This window comes from Ischnura elegans, chromosome 4, assembly GCF_921293095.1.
Source record: "Ischnura elegans chromosome 4, ioIscEleg1.1, whole genome shotgun sequence".
In the NCBI taxonomy this organism is placed as follows: Eukaryota; Metazoa; Arthropoda; class Insecta; order Odonata; family Coenagrionidae; genus Ischnura; species Ischnura elegans.
In genome coordinates this window covers 6618869-6632044 of record NC_060249.1, presented here as the reverse complement: position 1 = coordinate 6632044, position 13176 = coordinate 6618869, and positions in this window count along the sequence as shown.

The following is a 13176-nucleotide window of genomic DNA, read 5'->3' as shown; positions in this document are numbered from 1 at the left end:
ATTTCTTGTCCCCATTAGCGTTTCTCGATGAACGATTTAATAGATTGATGAATGACTCGGAGCAGCAATGGCGTCACCAACTCATAAAAATTGGGCGAAAACTCTTGCGGTTTAATTTTGCATACTTGGATCTATTAAATGCACATCTTCATGCTACCTCGCTAGCCGCTTCAATAGACGAGTGGCGGAGGGTGTTAGGACACCAGCCGTTTACAAATAAAAAGGAAATGCTTTAACGAAATTACGCCTTGAATTTCTTTTAGTCCTTTATTTTTCGAGGGACAAATGAGTTCCCTTACCCATACGTTCGACAAAATATCTCTCTTAATTTATCGTTTCTGTCGGACCTGCAAATATATAATGGGCTTCTAATATATTTCCCACGTGTTGTTATTAATGATTTTAAATTGCTAAGCGTAGCGCATCGCCTCAGTGTTTAGAGCGGCTCTCTGACAAATTTGTTTCACATTTGTGTTACTATTTCCGAACACTCGTAGCAGTTTTTTGACGAATCGCGCAGCTTTCCTTTGTATCTTATTAAGTTGACGGTTTAAGTGTTTCGGTGCTGGATCGCATATGCTCGCTGTATATTCAAGGTGTTGTCGAGTGCGAAATTTCATCTTTCTTCTACTTCTTCATCCAAAAATCTTCTCGCAATAAGCTTGACGAATTTTAACTTCTTCAGGACTCTGCCACAAATATTTCTTATGTGAGCTCCCCGCGATAGGTTCGAAATTATCGTAATTCATGGATACTTCACTTCGTCAGTCGATTTTATGTCAAATTTATGTTTGGTTACACTAGGAAGAATTTTATTTCATTGTAACATCTCTTTTCTTTTCATCTGTCGATTTCCTTTAATATCTTGCCATTTTCTGTCTCATTTAAAGGTCCCTTCTATTGAGTTTTAATTCAATTTTTTTCACTATCAATAATGAAGTTTTGAAGACTCTCAGCCTAGAAACGAGAGATTAAAAAAGCTTCGATAGATATACAAATGAGATGCAATATTCCCTTGACTTTTTCTCAATTCTCTTCTTCAAAACACAAATGTCCACAACAATGTCTTTTATTACTCTCAACCTTTATTTTCGTTTCTACACGAGTTCCCCCCGAGTAATTTTCAATTTCATCTACTTCCCTTGGTGTATTATTTCATCTACTTCCCTTGGTGTATTAGAAGCGTTTCACATTTATCTCAAAGATGCGCCAGTTAAAACATCATTTCACTGTTGAAATGACGACTTCATTTTCTTAAATAAATCGATGTAAAACTTAATACCTCATTACTCTCAGTACTTTTGGACCTATAAATCGAGTAAAAAGTGCTTTTTATAGGTACTCGATTATTTGTGGCGGTTATGAGGGGCACCCGTGAAAGTTTTGGAAGTTGTCATATTAATCGTAATAATTTGGTGTTGGAGTTGTAAGCATTATGGAAAAAAGTGAAATATTCGGCTTTTTAATATTATAATACTCTAGTATTCTCCTTAATTACCCGGTTAACACAAAGACGGTTTCTTTCGTAATCAAACACCGTTGTGGAAAACTCACCTTTGCCTTCACCTCGCGGCAGCAATCAGCGCCAGATATCTCCTCTCACGTCAGCCTTATTCCTTATCCTCCATCTTCCATCATAACTCCTTATCTTTATTTGGCCCCGTATCTTTATTCAGTTCTCATTTGGACTGCCTTTCTCTATTCTCCGTTTTAAAGCCCTTCGTTTTAAGGCCAATCTTCTCTTCTTCAAATGTCTTTCCTCGAGTCATAACCGTTTTAAGTCCTTACCCTCCATATCTCATGCACCTTCTCCTCTCTTATGACGTCAAGAGTTTCAGATATCTATTTCTACCGTGAATAGTTTTGTAGCGTATTTCGTTTTCTGATGACGCTTCCATTTTTCCTAGTTTCCAAATTGAGGTTCTCATCACCGATGTAGAACGACAGTCGCAATGTCAAGATTCTTTTTTTTTTCAAGATACGAAAATGTTTCATGGCGTGAATCGTAGCTATATCATAAATTAATTTGTCATATTTCATTAAAGTCTGAAATTCAACTCTCAAAATAGCCTTTAATGAAGCATTTGATTGATAGCCCCAATTAAAATTTCAACATTAATTATGAAGTCCTATTTTTTAAAACCATTTGTACATTATGATAAATAGTTTGTTTTTATATATTTAAAGTTTAATTATTTATTAATTGTATTCGTGAATTTTATAAATTTTTTATGCGTAAACAATCCTCTTATTTCGTAAATGGAAACAAATATTTTTGAGTTCACAGGCCATGTTGGGTTCTCTTCATTAAATACCCTTAAAAGCTACGTGTTTTCCGTGACCTTTCATGGTGCCATAATATTTCTGATATATGTGTGATTTAACCCAAACAAAAGCGATAAAATTGAGTGACTGTTTTTTTTCATGAGTGTCCTTATTTACTAGATCTCTCGACCATTGAGAGGAAAGAGAGATAAAAATTGCTTTTTATGTATATAAAAAATATAAAAATCTTTTGCCTTTAAGTTTACTTCTGAGCGTGTGGAGTGTTTCTGAACGATTAATCAAATATTAAAGGTACATAAAACGTAATTTTTAAATATATTTTATCATTCTGCCGTTTTTTGATTGAATTTTCATCTGCATGTTAAGTGAAATTCATATAGGTGCATTGTGGAGGGACTACAAGCGTTATTAATCTCACTCTTTGCTAGAAAATATTTTATTTTTCGAAGTGATGTTCTAATATTGTAATAGTGCTCTAGTTAGTGTATTATTTGAAGTAATGCACTATTTTCTGGAATTCGAGCTCGAAATTCATGGGCCTTGTGCGATTTTTTTCTGTTAGTAACGTAATTTTTCAGCAGTTTATGCTCAAGAATAAAACTAAGCCTGGAAGATTTTGATACATGAAGAGGTCATAGTTCACCCTGCTTTCCTTTAAATTTACGTTTCAGTGAGCGTGATATTGCGTTAAACTTCGAGGATCCCAGGTTTTGGTGAAAAAATGGCAGTAAAAATAGCTCTAGGGTTTTATATCGGGTTAAGGGGTTGATTGGTACCGTCGTTTTGAAGGCGCAATATGCCATCATCTTCTGGGATGAATTTTAATTTATTGTCATGTTCTATAAGTTTTTTTAATCTCTGCATTTCTTCAGGGTTTTCTTCCGCGTCAGCTTGTTTGTAGACAAGTGTCCTTCGACCAGAAGACGATGGCAGGATAGCCAGCGAAACTGTTGCCTACAAACAAGCTGACGCGGAAGAAAACCCTGAAGAAATGCAGAGATCAAACCATCGCCGAGGAAACCTACGTTCTAACAAGTTTTTTTTCATTTTAGTTCAGTTTAATTGTATTTCATTTTACTTCACCCGGGAGACGATTGCAGACTACGTCCTACTTTAAAATGTAGATACCAATTTGCCCCTAAAATCCGTGCGGAAACCAAAAAATGTTTTTTATGAACTTCGTAAGTTGTAAAATTCTTGCATCTCATTAATAAAATATTTAAATGCAGGTGAATTGCGTCACTTGGCACATTTCTTCGCGATGAGTGCAATAGTGATTCGTGAAGAGTCGGCCATCCCGCCTACATTTTGCGTGTCATCTTTTCTTCTCCTTATTTTCTTCCACAAGCCCTAAAGCCATTTGTCACCCTCAGATGTCCTGGCGCCCTTGAGAACTCTCCCAGAAGAGAACACCACGTATTTTCCTCGAGGACGGGACAAGCGACTGTCGGGGAGGAGAGAAAATAACCTAAGATCCCCAACTCTTTAAGACCTTGAGGGAGAAAGTAAATCAAATCTGGAGCTGTGAATTACGTGACGTCTCGGAAGATTATGGGACAGAGAACGAGAAATACAGATAAAGAGTGCGAGGAAGATGAAATGGGGAGATATGGGAACACCATAAAGTGAATGAATTGGCGGGAGAAATACGGAAAAGCGGAAGTGGCAATGCGTGAATAATTTGGAGGAAGCGAACGGAGAAAATGGGATGGAAATATTTCCTCCTTTGCGGGACAATGTGTGAGATGTGAGGTTGAAATGATAGCAGCCAACGCGATACTTGCACCAAAATTAAAAAAAAGGAATTCCAATTCGTTCGGGAAATATCTCTCTTTTTCCTTCGTTTCTTTTGGACCTGGAAATACATTGATATTCTAAGTTCATGTTCTTCGTCTTGCCCTCAAAGATACCTGTTCTCAGTTGCTCACTCAATTTTAAGACTAGCACAGTAAATTCAATTTTATAGTAGCTAATTCGTGTAAAGCAATGTAACGCTCTTTGCTCAATCACAGCGGTTTTGGCGAGTGTCGCAGCTTCCCTTTGTATTTTATTTAGTACACGGTTAAAGCCTTTCAACGCCGTATCCCATTTTCTCTAAAGACTTCTGGCGGGGGATGAGTTTTCAGCAAAGGCAACCTTATTTGCGAGTGCATACTCTGGGTCAATAGCAATGTAACCTTTCACCAGGAGAGAACTTCAATGTGTCTAATATGAAAATATTGAATAATGAGAGTCAAAATAATCTATGATAAAGCCACACACACCCCCTGGCAATTTTTAATGCATTCCTTTGGATTAGTTTTCCCCAGGACTGCTTCATTTACTTGCATTTAAATAACGTGAAGGGTAATCTATAACCAACATAACAGATTTGAATATCTGCGCACATGCTCTTCAAGATTTCTTTCCCCTTTCAAATTAAGCATTATAAATACTGTTTTTCGAATTAACTAAAAGATTTTAGTTCCTTAATACGTTAAATTTTTATCTTCAAAGTTCAGAATATCAAACGGTACTATTTTATGTCCTTAACAAGCAATAAAATAGTAGCTTCATCATTTTTACAAGCTGCGTGCTTCTCTGAGTCATCTACTAGTTTTGACTCTCCTGTTTTCCCTCAAAAAAGTTTTTAAAAATGACACACCACTGGCATAGTGTAATTAGAGCTGACAATAATGAGTAAAATCATGTCCAAATAAAAGGGTACTTAATCATTTTACCAATAAAAATGAAAATAAATCTCAGATTTGCATGTTCTTTGCCCGATTGAGGAGTGCATGTACAGGGTGGAACATTAGATTTTATCTAGTCTAAATACAAGTCATTACCACAGTTATCCGTCGAAACTTTCGGATACCTTTCTTTCTTTTTTATTTCCAACTGAGTTTATTTTGGAATTAGTTTTTTTCGGATACACTCTCGCCTGATTTCTATCATAGTTAATCTCATGGCGTATTATTGTAACTAAGGTGACTCCGTTTCAATGGCTCTTCTTTGAGATCGTGCAGGTTTATGCTTCGCTACAAAAATTGAAACGCAATGAAGTTACGAAGCGAGGCTAAGCTATGCTGAGCACGGATAGAGGACGCTGAAACAGATGGAGTGAGTTCGCACTCGGAGTTGTGAGTGAGTGGGTGTCGAGCGAAGGAGAGAACGAGGAAGAGGGATACATATATATATATTTATGAAGTGGAGTCTGAGTTGAGATGTTTCTCTTGAGGGATTCCAAAAGTGAGTCTCTCTTCTCTCCCTCTCTTTCTTTCTCTCCCTGCGTTGTGTCCCTCGGGGCAGTGAGTGGGGTCGCTCGCTGCGAAATTTCACGGCGACGGAAGCAAAGGTGAGCGGAAACCAATGATGGACACGTACACACGTGACATTTATTTTTTGAAAGCTCTCACTCAGTGCAACCTCTTTTAATCTATCGCAAAACAATTTCACCTTTTAATCTCTAAGATATTTAGAGTTGTCACTATATTCCTGTAAAAATCACATATTACTGCAGAGATCTGAAATTTATAATAGGCATACGGTCAACACATATTTTAGATACGAACGTCAGTATAAATATTTTTCATCGAGGTAAAGAATTTCACAAGATTTCTTCATTTCAACCCGAAGGTTTGTTTAAATAGGTGATGATAGAACTCATCAAAAACTAAACCATAGGAATGTGATTAACGCAAATTCAAGAAAAGTATTCCTGGTGAAGTCATTAGACAACTGGACACAAAGTTTTTGAGTTCCGCGGTGGCATATGGAAATAAACTGGCCCCACCTACCCTGAATTCATGTTATACACGCACCCGCTGCTTAGTCTGGTGTGAGCTCTACTCTCACCTGAGCAAATCAATATCAAAATCGTAAAAATAAGGGTGCACATTATTAAACCTGAATGCATTTGCGACTGCCACCTTTTTCATTCTTCTCACCACCCCACCGTCCTCTTTTGATGAATTCATTATTCCAGGCAGACGTCAAAGGTTATTATTCCACTATCAACAGACTAATGATCTTAAAAACAAAATTCTCTGCCGAAGTAAGTTACTCATCAATGAGTCTTTCATGCGTCCTTTGATTCTTTATTATTCAATATATATTTGTTTATTAATAACAAAACTTTCAGATCGATAACAAAGGTAAACCAATGAAATAGAAAGAAAAAATGATACAATATGTTATTTGAGGCGAAGGAAATCATTAAAAATGTAATTAGAGCTATAATAATTATAACAATAAAGAGATAATAATAAAGAAAGAAGAAGACAAGCCTTATCAAAATAGCATTTATAATTATCTGTTTATTGCATGTAATTATTACAACTGCTAAATATGTTTTGAATACAATTCTTATTCTACGCTCGCAATACAATAACATATGCCACGCAAACATTATTGCAAAATTTTGGTTTTATTCGTCAATAGGCTGGTCGGAGTGACTCACCTGCGCAACAATGTACGGCGCCTTCGGTGCGTCTATGTGCCACGCGGACTGGCAGCAGGTACGGCGGGCGCCACTCACCAGGGGCGGTGGCATTGCAAGGGCCGAGTTCCTCTAACTGTGTTCAATACATTTGTGCTGACTAGCCCGTGCACCGCAGTATCTTGAGAGCGAGTGTTCTTCAGATTCAGCACACTAACTTCCGGAATGCATAGCTCTTTGTTCCAAGGAAATTTTCAGAAATGTTTACGTGTTGAATGACTGATATCTTTCAGTGCAGACAGTAATACAATTGTGGACATGTACATTCAGACATCTGAAGAGAAGAAAACACTGTTCGTCTAAATTTTAAAACGGTCCGATTAATTTAAATACTTATGAAAACGTATGTGTTTTCTTTCATTGTTTTAGGTGGTATTTGCGTTCTGGGGCCCTCACACCATGTCACTGCCCTTCTCCAAACATTTACCCCTGCACTCCAAAATAAATCCTCGCATTGGTCGAAATAGTGCCCCAATGCACTAAATATATAATATGGTATTTCCTGGAGGTATGGTATTTTATATATATATATATATATATATATATATTATAACACCTATGGTTTATCTCAGTTGAGCTTTTACCTATCCAAGCCAACCTTTGAGTTAAAACACAGAAAATGTGTGCCGTACTTTCCGTCGAATAAAATCTATTAAAATTAACGCTCATTTCTTCACTAGATAAAAGATGTATTTCAGTTTAGACATGGATGTTTTAGCTTAGAATCTACGAAAGCGGAGAAAGTGAGGAAAGCTCATGGGAGAGCGGTGGAATTTCGTTCTTTTTATTTTTGCGATGGCTCGCATTCGCCCACACCCTCGTTTCCGTTCCGAAGAGAAGAGACATGGCCGAGACCCTTCGCCTTCTGCGTCACATCCGCCGACGCCATCCACCGCGTGGAGGAGTCCCAAGAGAGTTTGCGGAGACAAACGACGGTTGAAAATGCGCAAGCGGAGAGAAAGGGAATGGCAAATAGTCCTCGCGAAACCCCACGGTTTGAAAAGCGCAAAAAATAGAGGAAGGATGGTGAAGGATTTAAAGTGTTTCGTCTGATTGTATTCAGACTACTCTTTGTGCTGAAGCTTAGTTTTAACCTGCGAAATTACTTTTTTATACAGCCATTGAATTTTTCGAATTTTTATTGTACCTTTTTGATATTTTGAAACAGAATATTTTAATTGCTAATATAATATATTTACATGGGAAATGTTTTGGTTGTATATAGTTTGTTGATACAGAAGAAGGTTCATTGTTGGGTTAAGGGGAATGAGAGAGGGTAGGAAACGGCAGTAGCATCAGTCTTTATGAAGGCTATACTAATTTTTGAGAATGGTGGTGATCAAATTGATTGAGCGACTAAGTAATGAGGATGTCTTAATACGAGTAGGAGAGAATAGATGCCTCATGGAATCATTGATAAGAAGACGAAACAACCTAATGGGCGATATCTTGAGACATGATGGTCTAATGAAGACAATAAGAAGAGACATTTCCGTAGGGCCATGACACTCAAATTTAGAGCACTCAGTTTAAGTGATATGATTTTCCATAAAAAAAATTTGAAAATAATTGGTAATATTTTAGAAAAAACCACTTTCCAAAAAAATTAATCAATAACATACTCTATTCAAATAAAAAATCATCTTCACAGACTCACAATACAATAACTACAACAAATATATCAAACACAAATACAGACCAATATCGAGGAATGATTTATATAAATGGATTATCAGAACAAATTACCAAAGTATTCAAAAAAACAAATTTTAAAATAGCACATAAAAACTATAAAACCCAACATAAACTCATATATTCTAAACTTAAGTCAAATACCCCTATGCAGCTTAGAAGCAATATCATTTATTCAATTCCATGTAAAGACTGTGATAAAAATTATATAGGCCAAACATGTCAATATTTAAAAAATAGGATCTCACAACATAAGGCATCAATTAAGACCAAAATTCAAATTTCTGCATTAGCAGATCATGCAATTACAAACAGTCACTCATTTCGTTTCGAAGAGGCCAAACTTTTAGATACAGAACCAGTTTTATCAAAAAGATTATTCAAAGAAATGTACCACATATCCAGAAATAAAAAAAGCTGCAATAAAAGAACAGACATTACTTACCTTAGCAAAATTTATCATAATTTAATAAATGACATAACCAACAAAGAAAGAAATCCAAGCAACCAAATTGTAAATAAATAAAAACAACATCAGACTTAAAGGTAAATTTTGAATATGTATTTCCATGTATTTTAATGTATAACAACTGTAAAATTGCCTGTATTTAACTAATTTTGTATCATACATTATCATTTTTATAGCCCTGAGGATGGACAAATATAATGTCCGAAACGTAGGCAAAGTTTGAAAAAATAAATAATATTTACATTTGACCCACATCTCGTGATATAAAAAAAAATATATATATATATATAATAAGGGGTCGTGAAGTATAAAGTTTTAATAATGATATACTTATTTAATTTTAGCGTTTAAACGTTATAAAATTTAGTATTTGTTCCTCAAGTGCTATCTGTACTCATTTCTCAGAAAATCGGCTGTTAGCGCTAAGAAAAAAAAAACATTCAAATATAATATATTTTGACATTGCAATTGAAGTGAGTGTTTAGTAGTCGAAATATGCTTAAATTTCTGAATGTTAGTTACGTATCTCATTTAACTCAGCTGAAGCGTTTCCCTCCCTGCCCTATGAATAACTTAATTTAAGGGAAGCGTGATGGAGTAGAGAAAAAAAGAGAGGAAAGGGATGATATTGCGGTCGGCATACAGTCGTTCCTCCTCACTTATGATACGCAAAACTCCAGTTCCTCCTCTCATCAGATCTCATCGCGGAATAAAGTTACGAGCCTCGTGGGCCCGCCGGGTATCCTCGTGAAGACCCCAACATTCTTCATGCCATCTAATCTGAGACTCCCATCGATGGATGGCTTCTTAAGGAGGAGGCTGTTTGTAGATGTTGACGTGTAATGGAGACGGGAGGGAGTGAGTTTGGGGTACAGCGTGTTTGAACAAGCATTACTCTATCTGATCACATTAATTTTAGCAAGGAATAGGAAATCATTTTCAAGATAAATGGCAGATCATGTGGCAAATACTTAAACAGCCAGAGTCAGTAAAATCACGGCGTTGTTACCTTGTTACGTTGTTAAGTGGAATGACCCGTTTTCTTCTAAACTAATGCTCGCGGGACCTTTGAAATTCCAAAGCCTTTTCTTGGACCGACATTTGCTGATTCGTGTGAGCTAAAAATGAATTTTTTATGCATTCCGCTGATACAGAAAAGTTTCTCGGGTTTTCCACCGGTTGATGCTGTCCATGTCTCCGACGTTTCCAGCAGCGACTTGCTGATTATCCTCAGGGGATCTTCCGAAGGATCTAAATCAGTTAAAGCGTCATATGATATTGGGGTTGGTGATTTATTTCAAGCAAGATTCAAATAGGAAGTGAGGGCTGCTCGGATTCTACACCGGATAATCTCCTCCTTGGTTGCTATGCCCGGTGGAGCATCCATCACTTGCAGAATGGACGCCTGGACAGCATCGGATCTTTCTTTCAAGATCCAGGTAGTTTTCAGGATTTCTTCGATTATTATTCCTAAATGCGCATTATTTTTATTCGTTTTCGCTTTCGATGCTAAGAACTATCACTTCCTCCGCCCTATTTCGAAGCAGCCATCTCTCCTTATAAAATCTTTCTTGCCCGCCTCCCTTATCTCAGCTCGATCTTCTTCTCCCACCAACTCTTAAATGGCCCCTCCTCCAAACCAACCCCCAAAACATCCCCCATAATCCGTTACTCCTCCAAGGAATATAAAACCTCGCCTCCAACTCAACTTCCCACCCGCCCACCCTTCTATCTGCTGCATAAAGTGCGGGAGATGAATGCCTCCTCTGAGGTTACGATGGAAAGAGGGTTGGAGGCGCTTCCCTTGCCTCTTTTGTTTTTTAAAGGCTCTCCTTCTCTTTCCTCCGCCATCAAACGGACTCGAGAGTAGCCTTATTAATCAGACTGCGACTCGGAGTGATATGTGTGTGCGAAGGCTGCTGACGGGTTGATCGCCATTTCTCCCACTTTTCCTCGCATCCGATAATTCCCTTCTCCTTTTCCTCCGTCCGCACGTCGGCCTTTCCCTCGTCACTGCTTTCGACCCTATCCACTATCTCGTTTTGAACCCTTTCCGAACTTTACTAATGTACCGCTGACTTTTTTTCCTCTGTTTTTTTTTTTGTTTGCAAAGGTTCGTTTACTCTCAGCTCTTATATTCCAATGAGAAGTTCAATAGCAGGCAATAGATCGGAATTGGTAGATAATGGGTATTATCTCCCTTTGAGATTACATTATTATGAAAAGCAGTTAACTCTAAAAGGAGTTTTTTGCTTTGCACCCAAGTTTTTTGTTTGCAAGGGTTTTTTACTCTCTTCTCTTACAATTTGTATGTGTATATTCGGTTCATAAGTTCAATAACAGGCAATAGATCGGAATTGGTGCGTAAAGGATGTTATCTTATCCTGAAAGTGCATTGTCATTAAAGCTGTTAGCTCTCTAATGCCAGGCCTTTTAAAATGGAGCCATTTGTTAGGAGACTCCTCATAATTTTCCTACCACTGTGTGCTACTGGAATACATTCCTGACCTAATTCGTTTTTTGCATTAATTTCGGTCAACAAATACTTCTTCATCACACTTCTTCATGAATTCGGAGAGTTCCAAAGGAATAGCCTTATTTCAATCTCATGGTTTATGTTTAAAAATTATTTGGAGAACATGAAATAAATACCAAACGAATGGCTTACTTACACACTGTATACCCATATATAGACCATATCCATTATCATCAAATAATCGCATTAAATGTGAATTAAAAGTGAATAATTTCCAAACAAACACTTCAGTGCATGAAATTGCGAGGGATTTCGCTTTTTTCCAGTGCCTCTCTTGAAATTCATTAAGGATGTCGGGCCTGTGTTGCAGCTGGTATTCTGACGGCAAGGAAACTCTTCTCACCGTTAAACAGCGACGCGACAGCATCTTAATAGAATTTCAAGAGAGCTTACGAGTAATTTTATGGCTTTGCCAGGGCTATATCAATCGATTAAGATAATTCTGTAATTTAGTTGGCAAAAATTCTATTTGTTTACTGAACTAGCTCTAACCACGGGTCAAAAATACGCCCAAACGTTGGCTTGGAAAATAAGAGAGATTCTTTCATTCCACACTAACCATCCTCTCCACAACCATTTTCAGTATTTGCTTATGTTAGTATCTGCTCACGATGCCAAAGGTGCTCTGACATTCGAACGCGTGACGCATGTCTGTACGAAAGTTTAATTATCACCTCGGCATAGAGGCAGCCATAGGTTCCCTGAGTTCACTTCCCATCTCTTTATATCTACCTTGTAAGTTAGTAAAAATTAAATTTGGGAGGTCTGGCATATTAAATATAAATTATTTATACATTATAAAGTATTCTCATAATTTGGAATAGTGTATTCCACTAGCGGAATTAATTTCTTTCGTCTTCCAATCTGAAATATATTGCGCTCACAAATCTACTCAAACCTACCAAATTATCTGACATATATAATAGTTTTATTCAGTTTCGTCCTAATTCTGAATTCATGCTTCCTAGAATTAGTTCATATAGTTGCCTTTAGTATAGAGATTACTCTGCCTCATTTAGTATTCTTAAAACTTTTGATTATTTGCAATTTAATCGCCACTTTATGTAATAAAATATGCTTATATTTTGGGAACATTACAAGTACTTGAATGTTAACTTCCATTAGAAGCCGTAAAATAATCACTCTATAAAGTCATGTTTATGGTTTTAATGGACTACATGACGTCAGCACTGTTAGTAGTTTTCCCTAATCTATTTGCGAAAATTACTTTATTTTTGATCAACCTTTTTATAGAAAAAAGCTCCCATCTCCAAACCTGTTCATTTTTCCAACAATGACGTCAACTCCCACTTCATCAGGGACGAGGGACGGCAGAATCTATGTCCTCTAACTTACCTGAAATAAAAAAGAATATCATGAATTAGTTGGAGTAATGTTTACATGCTTATTTCCCAATCGAACTGTAGTAGGTTTTGAACAGTACAAGTAATAGATAATAGCTACTTTGCCCTTTAAAAAGGTCAAAAGGTTGAGCAAATATTCGGCGCATCATGCCGCAGAGTTAAAATGTCACATATGAGAGACGAATTGAAGCAAACATTGAATATATAATTGAATCTTATGGCGTTCTCAAGTTTTGATGCTCAGTAAATAGACTTCATTCAATCAACAGCAAAGAATGAAGCAGGTTTGGGGTACATACAAATCCCTGGGATAGAGAGGAGATTCATAAAGAAAGAAATATATATTGGA